The sequence below is a fragment of the Eumetopias jubatus genome, unplaced genomic scaffold (genome assembly GCF_037043125.1).
Source record: "Eumetopias jubatus isolate StellerSeaLion01/CBP00866 unplaced genomic scaffold, mEumJub1_p1.0 scaffold_3, whole genome shotgun sequence".
Classification (NCBI taxonomy): Eukaryota; Metazoa; Chordata; class Mammalia; order Carnivora; family Otariidae; genus Eumetopias; species Eumetopias jubatus.
The window spans coordinates 73,080,891-73,094,705 of NW_028274809.1; the positions used below are offsets into that span (position 1 = coordinate 73,080,891).

At 44.8% G+C, this 13,815-nt stretch overlaps 1 protein-coding gene across 2 annotated transcripts in view; it reads left to right on the forward strand.

Annotated features, from left to right (window-relative positions):
- The first annotated feature begins 7,754 nt into the window (after positions 1 to 7,754).
- The window catches only part of ACVR1 (activin A receptor type 1), a 123,416-nt gene continuing 117,355 nt past the window's right edge, over positions 7,755 to 13,815 (forward strand). The window contains exon 1 of one of the 2 annotated variants that reach the window (XM_028113143.2): positions 7,755 to 7,840. The gene's annotated coding sequence lies outside the window, so the exon portion shown is untranslated. The remainder of the gene's footprint in view (positions 7,841 to 13,815) is intronic. The other variant, XM_028113145.2, reaches the window with a different exon arrangement.

The following is a 13,815-nucleotide window of genomic DNA, read 5'->3' on the forward strand; positions in this document are numbered from 1 at the left end:
AATGGGCAAATTGTATGGTATGTGAATTATATCTCAATAAAGTTGCTATAAAAACCAAAAAGATGACCTGCATTGTTACCATCGCATGATTTCCACTGCCAGTATCCTGGCCCATAGCCTTACAAACTCATTTCTGTGCATCATACCTACTTGCTTAAAGAATAAAAATCAGATCATACCATGTGTGCCATTTGAAAAGTATTTGTTTATTTTGTTTTTAGAGAGGGAGAGGGGGGATGAGAGGGGCAGAGGGGGAGAATCTTAAGCAGGCCCAGCACAGAGTCTGATATGGGGCTCAATCTTACGCCCCTGAGATCACGACCTGAGCCAAACTCAAGAGTCAGACACTTAACTTATTGAGTCACTCAGGTGCCCCCAAATTAATTAATTAATTAACTAGCTAATTAATTAATTAAGTAGGTTCCATGCCCAGCGTGGAGCCCAATGCAGGGCTTGAACTCATGACCCATGAGATCAAGACCTGAGCCAAGACCAAGAGTTGGAGGCTTAGCCGACTGAGCCACCCAGGTGTCCCCATTTGAAAAGTATTTTTAATTACAACATGTATAACTTTAAAATCAGAAAGTTTAATTAGGGGCACCTGGGTGACTCAGTCGGTTAAGGCAAAAGGGAATACGGGTATGGTTTCATATGTCTACCCCATTTCTTTTTTTTTTCAGATCTATTTATTTATTTATTTGAGAGAGAGAATGAGAGCACGAGAGAGAAGAGGGTCAGAGGGAGAAGCAGACTCCCTGCTGAGCAGGAAGCCCAATGCGGGACTTGATTCCGGGACTCCAGGATCATGACCTGAGCCAAAGGCAGTCGCTTAACCAACTGAGCCACCCAGGCGCCCTCTACCCCATTTCTGTAAGGATACAGAGAAGCTGATATTAAGGAGAGAGAAGTGGGTGGTTGGGAAGCTGGTAGTTCTGGAATTTACTTTTCACTATACAATATATCCATTTGCACTTGCATATTTTGTATCTCTTTTCTAAACAAAATAATCATCGGGGAAAATCTTGTTGATGAAGGGATATAGATGTCTTGGTGTAATGATAAATGATATTAAGCAAGCTTGTCACTCACTCCCTTGCTAAGCCCTTTTAATCACTTCCTTGTACAGTTCCGAGACCTGCATGATCGGACCAGGCTATCTCAGTCCTCTCTATGGCCACTTCTCTACATGGTCCTTCTATTCCCATCACCCTGGCCATCCGTTCCTAGAAGTCTTAAGCTCCCCACCCCCAGGAGTGTCAAATGCCGCATCGGCAACTCCAGATAATAAGCTTCTTTAGGAATTCCAACTCAAGTTGCAGAATTTCAAAACGAAGAGACCTCCAAGATGCAACCCACCCCTTACTTTATTACACCTGAGGAGAAGCTAGGCTCTACAATCTCCCTGCCTAAGGTCACACAGCTAGTTCTCTGCTATATGTAATTAACCTTAGCAGCTGATCTCTGGAGTTTCATTAAACAAAAGTAGGTTAATAAAAAGGAAGCCTTTAGATTTTAGATATTGGTAGAGTGGGGCTACACTAGGACTTGGAAAATTAATTTGATTTCTTATCCATGAAAATGTCTTCATGATGCCAATGCTCTGAGGGACCAATCAGGCAAAAGAGTTCCCTAAAAAGGAAAAGCCTCTGCGATGTTGGATTCTACCAAGAACCACACAATTATATTTGAAATATATTTGTTTAATTTGAGGAAGAAATTAATTTGATAGTCCTGAGGGCATTCATCCACAGGACTAGCTTTTTAAATCCACATCTCCACAATGTAGCTAAATTAACCACAGTTAAGTAAATTAGAAACTTAAGCAGCTTTAGAATGTGAGCAAGACCATGGACAGTCCTGATGAGCATCTAGCCCTCAAGGTTTTAAGGAAATGGGTCAAAGACTGAGATGCGGGCAAAAAGATAAGGCTGTGAGCCCTCCAGGAAATGATTATCTGAAAGAAGTGGACTTACCTGCAAGAGCACAAAAAATGCTAAATCTGAATTCCTTTTTCTACACCCTACCACCCACTTCACAAATACAAATTCACATGCAATCTTCAGCAGCTAGGTTTTGTTCCATGATTGTCAGACCCTTTCAAAATATGCGCATTTCTACTTTTATATTAATTAATTAATTTTTAAGTAAGTTCTAGGGGCTAAAACTGAGATCAAGAGTTGCCTGCTCTACCGTCTGAGTCAGCCAGGCGCCCTGCCTTTCTACTTTTATAATGTTTTTTATTTCTGCTTATAAAAGTAATATGTTACAGAGAAGTTGGAACACACAGACCTGTGTAAAAAAGAAAATACAAGTCAACCATATCCATGATCCAAAGATAATTGCTGTACATCCTGGAATATTTCCTTCTAGTTTTTCATCTTAGTATATATGTGAACGTGTGGAATTCATGTGTTTACAAGGGTTATTGAATTAGAATATTACCTTTATATTCTATTTTTTTCAGCTTATGCTTTATTGCTGGCATTTCCAAAATTACTAGATGATTATCAACTTATACAAATCTTTGGGTGATTGATGATTATTTTCATAGCATAAATTCCTGAAATGGGATTAAAGTGTTAAAGGGTATACATATTTTTAAGGGGTTTGATATATTGTCACCTAATTATCTTCAAGAAATTGTTTTCCCATTTACACTCTCCACAACGAGTGTCCTTTATAAAGTCAATCTTAATAAGAGAGGATATGTTCATTTGCTGACATATTGTCAGAAATTTATCTGAGTTTTGTTTGCATTCCCTCTTCTTGAATTTTAAATTTTTTCCTAATGTTCATATGTAAAAATTTTGTCTATTCAAAACATCTGATCAACTTTCTATTAAAGGGTGCATTTTGTTGATTCATAAAAGTTTTTTGATATGTTAAAGATTTTTAACCCTTTGAGTATAGGTTGTGGATAGCTTCACTACTTGGCTTTTCCCCTCATATTTGTTTCCTAAAAAAAAAAAATTAGGGAAAACTTTTTACATGGTCAAGTCAACCAATCGTATTTATTTTTTCCATAGCTTTTACTTACAAAGTCCTTTTCCCATCCAAGGATAGGTATCTACCTATATTTGCTTTGAGTTAATTTATAATTAAAAAATATTTAACTCTTATTCTTTCTGGAAATATTTTCAGGAATTGCGTGAAAGGGAGCACTAACAGGATTTTTTCCAAGTGCCTCAACACTGCTTAATGAATAATCTTTGCTTTCTGCAATGGTTTTGTAATGCCTCTTTTATCACATGGCTGGCCGAACACTGGTTTGCATGTAACCTGCTGTGCTAAGAGTGTCTGGATTAACTTTCCCAGTGGGGAGTAACTGTAGGCAGTTTGAAGACTCCCTGAGCAGCTCCCACAGTTCCCTGAATATGGTGGATGGCCAATAAGGTCTTGTATGAAATGAACAATTAATGAGTCATTCATACACCTGGGAAAATTTAACTGGAAGATAAACAAATGTCTGTCCTGACTGGTTAAATGTTTACCTTTTGGGGCAAGGGTGCCAGGCATGATAGGATTTTTAGTGACCCTTAAGATTATGATTTTTCTCTTGCACCCCCTACTACTACTCTGACCCAGTCACTTCCATCTTTGGAATATAATAATGGTTTCTTATGGCCTCAGGATTAGGAATAAATTCCAGGTTATTATCATTCAATAAATTCACCATTCTCCAAAAATAGTTATGATGCAGCTGGGTATTTCTCACACTTGAGGAATGTATAGACACCTTTAAAAGGAAAACAATTCTCACAGACCTTCAGTGATGCCTTATTTTTATTAAAATACCATTTAAATAAACTGCATATTCTTACAGGTCCAGAGCAAAAAAGGGTAGTGGGATCATGGCTACATGATATTCATATGATCCAGCATATGCATATTAATTTAACACGATATTAATTTCTTTTAAAAATATTGTAACAGAAGCAAAAACACAAATTTCATGGATTTCATAGAGAACTAGGAATATGTTTCCTATTTCCAGTCTAACAGCACAGAAATTGCTTTCCCATAAACCACATCCAACCCTCAAACTTTGCCCTTTTTCTAAGCAGTTTGGATGCCCACCTTGTCTTCAACGCTCAATTTAAGTGTGAATAATCACTAAACTAGATGCAAACTAATCTCCATATGCTTGTAACCACTACACAACTGTAAAACCCAAACGAAATATGAACAAAACTATAAAAGCAATGTTTCAAATAACTTTATTTAAAGAGACAGATGACATTGTCTTGCTGAGCAAAAATGTCTGCTCACCTTGTAAACACAGTGCTGTTGCCTGCCAGGAGCAGGGTTTTTGGTTGGTTCTACATGGCCAGACTGAGTGAACAGACTTATCAGAATTAGTTCATTCCTTCAACCATTAATCTTTATTTTTCTTCAAGAAACCTTTAGTAATCGAACTGCAGCATATCAATCCATCAGGATTTTCATCCACACCAGCTCTAAAACATCCCAATATTCTCCTAAAGAACTTGCTTCTGGAAGCTGATATGTATAACGAAGCTGATTTTTGCTCTATAGGTTTTAATAAGCTATGTCTCTATATCACTAGGAAAGGGAAACTCTAGAACCAAAAAGAAATGGCTTCAAGACGAAAGAAAATCACTCAAAGTAGCTCCTTAAATATTTTAAATGCAGTAATTTCTAAACAGCACAATTTATATTCTGTATTACTTACAATCTGAGTGCAGAGAGGCAGTGGTAAGTCTAAGGGCTTAATTATAAGAGCGAAGCTTTCTGCAAAATTTTATGGAATGAATTCTCCATATTTTATAGGAGAATATTATACAGGACTCTTAGGTTGCTCAAGACTCTGTTTCCTAATAGTTGTTGAAAGCTGTTGACTTTTAGAAATGAACATGTTGATCTGGGTGTAAGGGAGGAGGTTACGCAGAAAACAGAAGAGATGCCAATTCGCAATGCAGCAGGCAATTAATTAACAAGAGTCGTGCTCCTGGAAACATATGATGGAAAAGATCTAAGAATCTTGGAATAACAGAAGATGTATTTCTTTCAAGTTACTTTACTTGTGTGATTTCTCCACCATAGTTAAATCAGTGGATGAGATGTTGGGGTAAGGCACTGGTTCTCAATAGGGGGCAATTTTGCCCCCCAGGGACATTTAGCCATGTCTGGAGGCATTTTTAAATGTCGCAGCTGTGGAGAGAAGGCATCCTATTTGCATCTAATGGATAGAGGTCAAGGATGCTGCAAAACATCTTACAATGCACAGGACACATCTCACAGCAATTATCCAGCCAAAGATAGCAGTAGTACAGAGGCTGAACAATCCTGGATTAAAGTGTCCAAGCCAAAGGACTGTATCTGGGCTGTTATGCTTGTGTGGACAGGGCTTGTGTGACAGGCTGTATCCTTGTGTATCCTCGTGTATCCTCCTGCTTTACACAGATATGCAGGCATGTGCAATTATCAATGTATATTATAAGGCCACAAGAACTACCTAGAATCCTCCCAGAGAGTCTCCTGGAATACAAGTTAGTCCCAGGTAGGCTGAGTTAGAGGGCTTTGCATTGAGCCAGTCACATGAGACCACTACTGAAGGAACAGATAAAATGAACAGTTAAAAGCATAACAGGATACATTAGTTCATGTATTCACTTATTCAGCAAACTTTTATTGGGCACCCACATGTGCCACTCTGCTAGGCATGATGATGGTACACAGTGAACACAACCAAACCTGGTCCCTGCCCTCATGGAGCTTACAGCCTAGGGAAGACTAGAAAGGTTATCAAGAAGAGGCTGGTCAAATGAGGACTCCACAGATTTACCCGATTGAGGAACATTAACACAGCAGCTCAAGAAGCTTTCATGTAAGTGTAATCTCACTTGAACCACACAACAAACCTGGAGGCAGGCTTTATTGCCTTCACAGAGGTTAAAAACATGCCCAAGGTCACACAGTTTATAAGTGGCAGAGCTTCAGCCAAGTGACACTGAGGTCCCTGTTCTAAACCTGTTTTACAGAGCAAGGATACACAGAGGCACTCTGGCTTGATTGACCTGGAATTTCCTCTCCTGATTCTCACCAAGCAAGCATACAGGTAGAGAATCTTTCCCCTTAGAAAAAAATGCCCTCAGCCTTCACTGTCCTCTTGCTTATATAATACCCGGGGATTATTTTCTACCTCTTTCATGTGTATGTGCCTTATGTTCCTAATTAGATTGTAAACTCCTGACCGGCAGGGACTAGATCTTCCGTTTCCTCTGCAACCTTTTGCAGTACTGCAGTCACGCAAATAAATGCCTGCTGCATGAATGAACCTGTAGAGATAAAAATACTTTATGGTATCCCCATTTATTGGTTTCATGCTCTTACTTTGGCTTTGTGATAGGACTGTACATTATAAGCTTCTAGAGGGCAGAGGAAATGGCTTGGTGCTTTCCTTACACTCAGCAGGCACCATGCAAAATTTGATCCCCGCATGCCTTTTTGATGCTCTGGATAATATTAGCACACTGGAGTGTTTTTGTGTATCTAAGGACCGAGGTTGTCAGCCTCTCTGCGGCGGGGAATGTTCCTTCCTTTCCACAGTAAGCTCCCCTGGCGCCTAGGACAGGGCTAGATTACTGCAGAAGCCCCCTCCCCCGCTCCCCTCCTCTCCCACCTCCCCGCTTATTTTTATTGCCAAGCAGGCCGACTGCGAAAATGGCAAGCTCTTGCATAACCCCAGACCTTGCAAGGAAATGAGCAAAGTGGAAGGGGATTTGAAGGCAGGTCAGAAATGGCCTGGATGAGAACACTGAGGCTTCTCGCCGACCTGCAGGACCCCAGCGGCGCGCCGCCCGCAGTCGCGGGGCCCTGGAGGCAGCCCGCCCGCCCGCGCGCCCCCGGGAGCTGTCCAGACGGCCCCGCCCGCGCCTACCTGGGCACTCACCCGCGCCGCGCGGCCTCTCCTCCTCCCACCCCGGCCGCGGGAGCCCGGCTCGGGCCTGCCCCGCCGCCGCCCCGCCTCTGAGAAGCCCCGCGGGCGGCGCGCTCGCAGCCTCCTCCGGGCCCGCCAGACCGCGCCGGGCGCGCCGGGGGTGGGACGGCCAGGCTCGGTGGGGCTCGGCGGGCTCGCCCCCGGCCGGGCGCCTGCAGGGGGCGCGGGGACGGCCCCGCCCCGCCGCCTTCCCTCTCCCTCCCGGCTCCCTGGATCCGCGCCGGGAGGAAATGATGTGTTGCTGCCTGGTTAATCACAGCTCCAGACACTCATTGGCCGAGCGCTCCGCAGCCACTTCCTTCTCCTCCTCCTCCCGCTCCTCCCGCTCCGGCTCCTGATCTTTGCAGCCGCCGCCGCCGCCGCAGCCTCCCCCTCCGCGCCGGGGGAACTTTTCTACTCTCTGTGACCGTCTCCCCCGCCGCCCCTCGGGCAAGCCTCCCCTAGGGCGAGCCTCCCCCCGGGCCGCCCGCCCCGCCCGTGGCCGCCCTCCCAGCCCGTGCCGCTGCGCCTCGGGAAGTTTATTCCGCCCGCCCTCCTCCCCTTCCTCCTCCTCCTCTTCACCCCGCCTCCCCTCCCTCCCCCGGCTCTTTCCCCCCGGGTGGCTGCTGCCGCCGCCGCCGCTACCGCTGCCAGGCTGCTCCTCAGCCAGCCGCGCCGGCCCTAGGGCTGGAGAGCCCCTGGCCGCCCGCACCGCCCGGCTGCAGCCGCCGCGGCCGCCGCTCGGGGCCGGCCGCCGGCCTTCGGCCCCGCAGAGTTCCGGGCTCTCTCGCCGGCTGCACCGCCCCGCCCCGCCCCGCGCCGCGCCGCGCCGACCTGCAGCGCCCGGCTGGCTCGCACTCCGCCTCCCCCGGCTCAGCCCCGGCCGCGGCGGGACCAGAGGTGAGGGCAGGTCGCCGGCCGCGCCGCGGGAGCCGGGAGGACCGAGGGAGGAGGGAGCCTGGCAGGAGGAGAGGGTGGGATTGCGGGTGGGAGGGTGGGCGTCTGCGGTGCCTCCCCCTCGCTTTCATTCCTTTCTCCCCCAGGCTTCATCTACTCTCGATGCGGGAAGTAGCCGCGGAACAGAACTGTCTTGCTTTGGGCCTGAACTGCTGGTGGGATATGGGAGAGGACAGAGGCATGGAGTGGGGGGGGGGCTCTCTGGCTTGCACCGTGTGTGGTGTGTGGTGTGTGTGTTTGTGTGTGTGTGTGTGTGTGTGTGTGTGTGTGTGTGTGTAGTGAACTCCTTCAGGGTGTGCGCCGCTGACTTGTAAATCGATCCGGTCGCCCGGCCACGGGCTCACCTTCCCAGCTGAGCTTGGTACAGAGTAAAGGGATGGGCTAATCACCCCCACCCTCAAAATATCCGTCTCTTCCAAGAGGAATTTTCTGCTGGAGAGACAGCCAATAAACTCTGCTCAACTCCCTCCCGCCCTCCGTTCTTCCTAGCTGCAGTTTCAAAAAGCTTCAAAGCCAGGAATGTGGGATTCATCTCTCGATCCCCAGAAGGCAAATGTGGTTACAGATGTTGCACGGTACTTTGCCAAGTTTAAAACCCTTCCTTCAACACTGTAACCAAAACAGTGAGGCTAGAACCTGGGGCGCGCTGGGGAGAGATGTGGGCCTCTGGGGCCGCTGGATTCACTAACTTCCTTCGGGTTCTAGGCTGGCTTAGGTCTGTCCAGTTTGCGCCAGATACGTCCCCGCCCCCCCACCTCCTTTCCCTGGAGTTTTGAACGCTCTTTGCATGGGAGAAAAGCTGTAGAGGAAGATACTTAAGGGAATAAAACATTCCACTTAGCAGCGGAAGAAAAGTCTTGGTTAAAAGTTGTGCTTAATTTGGCTTTTGGAGAGAGGTAGCAAAGTAATCAGTGGATTTGTTAATTTTATTGGGCTTTCTTTTTTGAGGGTTGTGTATGTGTGAGAGAGTGTGTGAGTGATGGGAGTTAGGTGATGAGAAAAAAGACTGATCTCATACATAGTTTGTATATTTTTGAAGAGAGGCCTTCTAATTGAGACTTAGATATAACCCAGTGGTTTTAAAGAATCCTGTCCCAGAGATGCAGACTGCTCTGACAGCCCAAGGGAAGGCGGTGGCAAAAAATAGACACCACCTCCCTTTTCCCCCAAAAAAATTCTTCCTGGAAAGGTGGTGTTAAGAAATTTCAGAGATGGGCTGATCCAAGTGGCAGGCCTTAAATGGAAACACTATAGTATGTCTTGGCACTTGTGTCTGGAGGTGGGTGGCTGGCTGGGGGCCCGGGCTTGGGCAGCCAGCAGACACTAGACTTGTGCTGACCTCAGACACTGGTCTCGCCATCCAGCTTTACAGTATCCTTAAGTGTGAAATATGGGCGGCACCAGTTTCACTGGTGGGGAGGCAGGGGTCAGGAGGTTGTCCTAGGCCTGGACAGGACTTGGATCACCTGGCTTCTAAGACCAAATCACTTTTTTGTGTGAGGCAGTCGTTTTTGTTTTCTGGCCTCGAACTAAAAACACAAAAGACCAAAACGGAAGTCTTTTGAAGCTGAAATGTGTAGGTCTTAAATAGATGGAATTGTGTGGTGGATAATAGCATTTCTACTATCACCCCTCACGCAAATACTCAAAAGGTGGTGAATGATGTTGCAGTAAATTCTGGAGAGATGGCAAAAATCAAGGGCTGGGATGGGGAGAGACTGGGTTCATACTCTCCTTTTCCAGCAGTTTGGTGAATTTTTCTTGAAATGGAGAGAGTGGGTTTTAAATAAAGACTTGATTTAGGTAGTAGTTTTACCACTTTTGTACCTTGGAAGAGAGTGATCATTCGAATCTGAGTAAGTTTCTTGTTATCTCTAAGTAATTTAAAAGAATATTAAAGATGCCAAATAGAGGTGGAGGAGTCTGCCTTATTCAGGAATGTAATTAATTTCAGAAGTGGGAACTTAATGCCATTAATAGCATTGTAATGATTTTTTTTTCAGAGTAGTGATTTACCAGATTTTCTGCATCTGTCCACTGAACAGCTAGCAGTGATTGAATCAGTAAATAGAGACTATGCCTCTGTCTTACCCCTTACCCTAGATTGCACTGAACTAATATTGTGATGATCATGATAGACTTCTAGGTAAGGTTGGATCAAGTAGTCCAGCCTTCTGAGGGAGGAAGGAACAGGGCAGAAATGCATTTGAAAAATGATCCTGTTATTCAAGGTCATGAGGTGAAAATGGAATGTGTGTGTGTGTGTGTGTGCGCACGCGTGCGTGTGCCCGCGTGCAAAAAGTACATTAGACAAAGAGGAGCTGGGACTGGGAACTGTCTTCTGTGCTTGTTCTGCTGTTGGATCCCAGCATCTTGATTTATTTATTTATTTATTTTAGAGATTTTATTTATTTATTTGATAGAGACACAGCGAGAGAGGGAACACAAGCAGGGGGAGTGGGAGAGGCAGGCTTCCCGCTGAACAGGGATCCCAATGCGGGGCTTGATGCGGGGCTTGATCCCAGGACCCTGAGATCATGACACAAGCCGAAGGCAGATGCTTAACAACTGAGCTACCCAGGCGCCCCTTGATTTATTTTTATGTGAAGGGATCTAATGCACAACTTGTGAGAAACTGGGGAGAAGTAAACTATTAATGGTAGCAAAACCCTTTGATGTGTTTTGAATGAATTTGGTGACCGATATGATGGGGGAGCACTGGATATGTGCTAGGCACAGTGCTCAGCTCTTTACATACATTTTTTATGACATTTTCACAGCAACCGTATGTTTTATTATTTCACTCTTTTATGATGAGAAATTCAGGCTTTCTGAAATTGAGCAAGTTGCCCTAGTTGTAGAGCTAGTCGGTAGTGGAGTGGGGATTTGAACCAGGAGTTTGTGAGACTCTGGAACCCATGTTCTCAGCCCCTTTTGCCCGTGTTTGCCAAATTTTATTCACTCATATACTGTCTTCATGAGTTTACCATGGCTAAGTGTCAGTCTATTAATTATTTAGTATTTTTCTTTAAAGCCGTGATTGACCTTAGAAAAACAAAAAAGATGTCATCTTTTAAGAGGAAACAATATATTATTGCTATATTTGGAAAGCCAACTCACTTGTTAGTAATGGGAGGTAATCATAAAGATGCATTTATACTTACAATAAAACCCCAGATTCAGGACAATGATTACCTGGGGGGTGTGTGTGTGTGTTGCAGGGACCTGGGGATCAGGGTGGTGGAGATAGGTAGATCACATAGCATTGGTGACATTCTGGGTTTTTGGGTGGGGTGGTGGGTTCAGAGGTGCTGATTTTATTTTTAGACTTTATAACCTACATACCCGATACATATTTTTTTGTAAAAAAGAAAATTAAACACATGACTATTAACATAATGACTACTCAGGGAATATTTCACTGCACTGTTACGACCATAGGCAGCTTGGTTCCTGTGCAAAGTAGGCAGGCAAATGCTGTTGGCTGATTGATAAGACCCCGGGTGGTAATTTTAAAGCAATCTGATTGTTGTCATACCTGAATGAGATTGAGGTATACCCCCTCTTCTATATTCTCCTGCTTCCCCTCTCATTTCAATATTGTGACCCAAATAATAGCATGGGCTGCAGCGAGGTTTCTCCTGACTGTGGTTACGGGAGACTGGGGCTGAGCTGAAGATGGCACTTGTCAACAGCACCTTGTCGCATACATCTAGTGCTCAGGATGGGGCAAAAAGTGCTGTCATGAAGTGTTACGCTTTCATTTTTACCCAGTGGGTAAGTGTGACCGTTCAGACTGGGAAGCCGGTATTTAAGTTAAAGCAAAGCCTGGGCAAAATGTTCACAGCGTTAATCTGGTGAGGCTGGGAAATGAAGCCATCAGAGATTTTAGTGGGAGTCCACATAGTCTCCTGTTTTATTTTCCCAAGCAAGTATCAGGCACTGTGGCTTTATTCCTGGAAATGAGAATTTGAATTCGGTTTCCTGGTACAAAATGCCTTCTTTGATCTCTTGGAGTGAGAACTTTGTGTTTCTTTCTGTGGCCAGTTCCAGCTCTCAGAAGAACCAAGTGGAAGGTTTACCTCTTTTTTTTAGCAGTTGGCCATAGACTGCTCTTGCTTGCCGTGCTAGCTTAAGAATCAGAAGTTCCAAAGCAGGATTTGTCGGTTGGAAGCGGCATTCATTTAAAGGACTCCTTTTGAAAGAGCTTCATGAAGATGATGTGGTTGGCAAATCATGGCCTTTGGTTCAGATGGGAGGTAGTTTTGTTTGAACTTACGCTCCCAAAATTAACTAACGAGACCCAGCAGCTTCCTTTTTGAAGTTAAAACAGATACTTCCCTGCCCCCAACTTTCAAACCAACTGCCCAGTCGAATACTATTCTTGTATGCATGTGCTCTTACATGCATTTTGGGAAATCTGAGCTTGTTTCTATGTCTAAAGACTCTTCTGTGATCCATGAGAGTTTTGTTTTCCAGAGCCACCACTACCCATTTGTTTGATTTTTGGGTTTCAGTCTCTGACCAACATTCCACTTTGCCCATTCGGGTTGCTTCATTGTTTGCTCTGGGTACTTGGCCTTTATTTCTGTGACCAGGAAAGAGACTCTGAGTTTTAGGTTTTCCAAATTTTGTCGAGGTTCATGCAGTAGGTGGAGTTTGTTTTTTGACGATGGGGCACGTTCAGGGGGTCCCCTTTAGCATAGGTGTCCTGATGGTTCTTCTGTCAGGTGTCCTGATAGGTTTAGCTCTTTCTCATAATGAGGCCAAGCCTTGGAGTCGGTCCCTTTGCATTGCCCTCCCCCCCACCCCCTACTTTTGGGGACAGCCAAAACCTCAGGGCTCAGTAATCTCAGTGCAGGAATGCTTCCTGGATTTTGCCTTTTGACATTTTTCCTAGCATTTTATCTTTACTACTCACTCTGGGACTTGATTGATCTTTTTTGAGGGCAAGGACTTCAGGTTATTCACTCCATTTATTTGTTCGACACCATTCATTCTCCTTCACCGATTTAAAACCTTTCAAAATTCCCTCACTGGACTCTTTGAGGGCAAGGACTGTGTCTTATTCATCTTTTGTATATGTTTTGCACCTAACACAATGCCCGGCCCAGACCACACAGTCAGTAAATGGTTTTTTAATTGTTGAGAGAATGAATGGATGATTGCATATTAGAGAAGCAGACAAGCCCAGTACTCGAGGGAATCAGGGAGGCAGCCTGAGAGCAGATGATACCAGACACAGAGGTCCTTAAGGATGAGTTTGGGAAGAAGGGATGAAAGACACTGTAGGTGGATGGAACTCTTTTTGATACCCTTTTAATGCTTGATATTGTAACATAGTGGATTCAACAAACATTTATTGTATTCTTTTCAGTTTATGCTTCCTGTTGTTTTTGGGTTTAAGGGCAAAACCTTTTTTGGGAAAAATATCTCAACGCATATTTAATATCCTACAGAGCATCGAATCCTGTGATACTGAGGGCATGGCTGGGACTCATTTAGTTGGCAAATTGACTCCTTCACACTGACTTTGTCCTGTTGCATATGTTCACAGATAGTTGACAGTGAAAACAGTGTGGTAGGCAGTGCTCATGTGGCGAGGTGGAATGTGGATGACCTTTTTGGAAAATGGATGAAATCCAGAGTGAACTTCTCTTTTGATAGGTTTTAAGGACTGATTTGAGTGGGCATGCCCATGTAGACCTTTTCTGCTTGAATACTTGATGGCTGGGTGCCTTGCTCATCTGTGAAAGTGATGGGTCTTCGCTAGCCTCTGTGCTGCATGGATGACGTTGAAAATGAGATCACTCTGGGGTGCCTGGCCGGCTGAGTTGGTAGGGAATGGTACTCTTGATCCTCGGGGTCATGAGTTAATGGGTGTAGAGCTTACTTAAAAAAAAAAAAATTATAACACA